General features: G+C 39.1%; 1 non-coding gene across 1 annotated transcript; it reads right to left on the bottom strand.

The window, feature by feature from the left end:
* Positions 1-948: 948 nt before the first annotated feature.
* On the bottom strand, positions 949-1,052 carry LOC118708514. Its single transcript, XR_004984594.1, has one exon. It is a non-coding gene; the product is annotated as a U6 spliceosomal RNA (small nuclear RNA).
* Between the last annotated feature and the right edge of the window lie 3,824 nt (positions 1,053-4,876).

Genomic DNA, 4,876 nt, shown 5'->3' on the forward strand with positions numbered 1-4,876 from the left:
CACTAGTAAGGTTTGATAGAGACATTTTTGTTTCCCTTTGAAGAATTTTTTCTTCATAAAAATTGAGATGACTTAAGAATCATTATATATTTAGGTCTATGTTCCCACAAATTATGCTGAAAGAATCAGATTGGAGAAAAAATTAACTTATTTTAAAGGTGCTGAATCATCTTTATGGTAATAGTCAATTGTGTGACAGAATTAGTCTGTTATTTTTATAAGATAGCACCTTCATTACCTTAAGTTGTATGGAGAAAAAAAGTGTTCTTAACTAGAAGGTTAAATTTCATTGTTTATTTCCAATCATTGAAATATTGTACAATCAGATTGTGTGAAAACAAATCCATGTGCATGCTTTTTATAAGAGATACACCCAAAACATATGGGCATTGAAAAATTGAATATAAAAACACTGGGAAAATATATAAAAACACTTGGCAAGTATGAACCAAGTGAAATCTGGAATAATTACATTAAACTAGAAGCCCAATGCACAAAATTTGTGCAGGGGGTGGGAGGCGTCCTTCAGCCTGGTAGTCCAACATCCCTCTCGCAAGCCTGTCCCCTGGCTCCTAACTTCCTGCCTGCTGGCTCCTTACTGCTTGGCTCCCTGCTCCTTAACACTGCTGCAGAGGTGGGAGAGGCTCCTGCATTGCACATCTGCCCCCTGGTGGTCAGTGCCTGGTCATTCTGGTTGTTCCACTGTAAGGGTTGCTGGGCTTTTATTATATAGATAAGTCAAAAAAGAATTTAAGATAAAAAATAAAGTTAGAGATAGAAATGGTCTTTGTATAATGATAAGAAAATTTAAAACAGGAGACTAAACTTGTATACACATGTCAAAATAGTCTCCACAAAAATATATTTCTGGTAGACTAAAGAATTAATTTTCAAAGGCAAAGTAAAGTATTTGGAAGAATATATATATATCTTTGGAGAAGGAAGGCTATCTTTTTTGTTGTTATTAAAAAATATGGATAACTTCCTTGTGCAGGGGCCGTGCTAATCTTGTCTGTATCATTCCAATTTTAGTGCATGTGCTGCCAAAGCAAGCATAAGAAAGGTATCTTAAATATGTCACAAAGTGCTAAACAAAAATAATATATTTGACAAAATTCAATTAATAAATTTTAATAAAAAATATCATAGGGAAAATAAAGACATGCCTCAGACTCTAAGAAGATAATTGTAACATATATCATGTGTCAATCAAGGTGCAGCACAATTAATTATTATATATTTGTACAATAGAAAATTAGTCAGTTGTGGAAATAAGTAAGATCTACTTCTTATAACAAAGGGATGAATTTAAAACAAGAATACTATTGAGTGAAGAAAGCCAGTATCACAGAAACTTTTATATAATACACTTTTAATAAAAGCAAGCTAAATAATGCATTGTTTAGGACTATATACTTAGGAAACAAGCTAATTTTGACATTGCAAAGAGATATAAAAATAAAATTTAGAATAATAGTTATTCCAATGGTTGATGAAAGACAGAGAAGGAGAAAACAGTGATTGCCTCAATAATAATAATAGCTTAAATAAAATAGGAGAAGTTTAATGAGTTGTTAGCACTCTGCTATATGTTTTACTTATATCATTTGTATGCATGAAACATTACATATTGAAAAAATAAGTGCATCCAAACTGGGTCACAACAATTTGCAACTTATCAAAACTAATTACATTAAATTCAAAATAATAAAAAATGGCTACAGAACTTTACATTTCAAAAGTCTAGTTAACCTTTTGAAAAATGAATTCAGTTAATAGTTTCAGGTGGAAGCTCTATATATGAAAAGTATTAAGAAAGTCGAGACAGAGAATGAGAGAGAGAAAAGAGAAAATAGAATACTTACCATGCTCTATATTTTTGATATGATAAATCATGCTTTTTGGCATTATTTTTTATCCCACCTGCTTCCCTAAAATGATAAGGAATGGAGTCAGTTGGATTAGAAGCATTCTTGGCATTTGCTATTCTGAATGTATTTTCCATCTTGAAGTCACTGTGCGTGAAGCCAGGAGCAATTACTTTTCAAGTGGATACAGAGTCACCACTTTTCAAGGTGTCATTGTCCTGCATTTCATCAGAACTGCTTGAGCCAGCCAGAGAGTCACAAGCCAGGTATTACAAATAAATAGGGAATTGGAATTCTTTTCATCTGCAAATCAAGGAAATGCAAAATTGAGTTCTGACTAAAGAGGCAGCTCCCTCTTTCTGAGAAAAGCATGTATTCCAACTGTTCTGGTGTAGTGCAAAGAAAGACTCATATTGGCAGTTCAAATACTTTTTTTAAAAAAATAGGTGTTTTCTATCTTTCCAATTAAGTTCCTTCTATAGAGAAACAATGGATTAACCATTTGCCAATTGACTTGTTTTTCTTATTCTTGGCAATCTTGATGAATAGCCAGTTGTCTGAAGCTTGATTTACTAGATCTTATAGCAGATCAGTTGTGTCCATAGGACAACCAGAGTGGGCTTGTTGCAGATAAACTGCCAGGCAGCTCGGGATTTTAATCAGATGGGCCCTCTGAAGGTATTTAGAAAGTAGCCTTTATTGCAGATACACTAATGCCGTGACTCAAGGAGTCAGTCTCCAAATTCTGAGTGATGACTATGGACGAAGCTTTCCCTTTATACCCTTTGTTTATTTGTCCCCCAAATATGGACCAGGTGTCCAGATTATTTATGGGCTTTGAAGCTTCCCCGTGAGTCAAATGGGGGAAGTGAGATTACACTCAGAGGTTTGGCCTACCTGGCATCAGCACTGCCAACCCCTGAGGGGGCTTGTATATGGTTGATTGTTTATGGCCTCTGTAAAATGGCAGTATTCTGGGAAACAGGTTCTGCAAGGCAGGACAGGCATCACAGATAAGAATAGAGTTAATTATCTGCTAGCAAGAGTTGTGTGGCAGAATGCAAGTTACAGGCACAGATTCAGATGACTAGGCCCCCCAAATGTCTTTTCACTTTCAGGCTGATGGCTGCTCAGCTCAGTGTTTATCGGTATGTAGGTCCCTGAGTACTGACACTCAGTATTGCTTAGATTCATATGCCCACAGAAAGTTCAAATGACTTTTGGATAATTTACTTGTTTAGAAGTTATGTTATCTTTTTACCTCACCTCTATCTTGACCCAAGCAAATTTGACTCCATGGGTAATTTTTTTTATTATCCTATCTAATAAAGAGGGAATATGCTAATTGACCCTCAAGCCATCACAAAGATGGCAGTACTCACAGCCAATAAGGAAGGAATATGCTGATTGACTTCTACACCCTCAACTATGATAGAGCCCACAGCCAATAAGCTAATTGACTGCCATGTCCTCAAAGATGGCGGCACCCACAGCCACAAATGGCGGCACCCAGTCCTCTCAGCACTGCTGGGCTGCAGTTGTACAGCAAGGCTGGGGCTGCCCCCAGACAGGCCTGGCTGTTCTTCATGACTGCCCAGGAGTGCCCCAATCCCCTCAGCCCCCTAGCCACTCAAGGCTGGCCAGAGGTGCAGGGTCATCTGAGGCTTAGGTAACCAAGGCCGGCCCAGGCTTGTGCTGCCGGCAGTGGCAGCAGCAGAGGTGTGATTAGGGTGTCGCTTCCCCTGATTGCTGGGTCACCTCCTGCCCCTAAGAGCTCCTGGACTGTGAGAGGGGGCAGGCCTGGCTGAGGGATCCCCCATTCAGTGCATGCATTTTCATGCATCTGGCCTCTAGTACATATATAAAATGTATAACTTGGTGATTTGATATACATATGCAGTTGAGGTAAAAATAGGTTTACAATTGTTCATATGGAAAATAAAAAAGTAATCCTATTTAATAAAAGGCTAATATGCAAATAAACCAAATGACAGAATAACCGAACAGCTGAACAACTGGTCGCTATGAAGGTCACCGACCACCAGGTTGGATTATGGCTGGTGTTGTCCATGACGGGATGGTGGAGCAGGTGAGTGGGGGTGCCAGACCAAGGAAGGGTGCTGGTTGCTGTCATTGGGGTGAGCCTCTGGTGTTTACTGAAAATTCTTTTGCTTCTGCACCCAGCTCTTGCACCTGCTGCCAATGCTAGAGCTGCTGCTCACATCCGCTGCTGGCTCTGGCCCAATTACTCTGCGTCATCCATGTGTACAAGCAGGCTGGCACCATTAGTGCATGGAAGTGGTGGCAGTGGGAGTGAGGCTGCCAGCAAATAGCAGTTTGGGGGCTGTGGTGGGAGGGGTCGGGTGGGGGCGCAAAGGATGGGCCGAGACCACCCTTATGCCCTCCACAGCCTCACAGCCCACAATGCCTTTCAAGGTGCACAAATTCATGTACTGGGCCCACAGTAAATAATAATATAAGAAAAAACTGCAGCACTCACAACTGTAAACCTACTTTTGCCCCACTCTGTACATTGTGTAATAATCTGCACAATAAAGCCAGTTAACAATCCATCACTTCACACATCACTTTTTTCCTTTTGGTAGTGACAGCACTTAGAATTAGCCTTCTTTGTAAATTTCAAGTACACAGAACCTACAGTCACCATGCTATGCATTAGATCTCTGGACCTTACTGGTCTTGCAAAACTGAAAATTGAATGACATCTCCCCATTTTCTTTTTCTTCTGGCCCCTGGTATCCACCATTCTGCCTTCTGCTTCTATGAGTTTGACTATTTTAGATTTCATATATAGGTAAGATCATACAGTATTTATCTTTCTGTGTCTGGCTTATTTCAATTAGCACAATGTCATCCAGGTTCATCCATGTTGTCACAAATGGCATAGTGTACTTCTATTTAAAGCTGAATAATATTCCATTGTATGCATATACCACATTTTAATTTTCCATTCATCTATCAATGGGCATTAGCTTGTTCCTAGATCT

This window comes from Pipistrellus kuhlii, unplaced genomic scaffold, assembly GCF_014108245.1.
Source record: "Pipistrellus kuhlii isolate mPipKuh1 unplaced genomic scaffold, mPipKuh1.p scaffold_m20_p_6, whole genome shotgun sequence".
Classification (NCBI taxonomy): Eukaryota; Metazoa; Chordata; class Mammalia; order Chiroptera; family Vespertilionidae; genus Pipistrellus; species Pipistrellus kuhlii.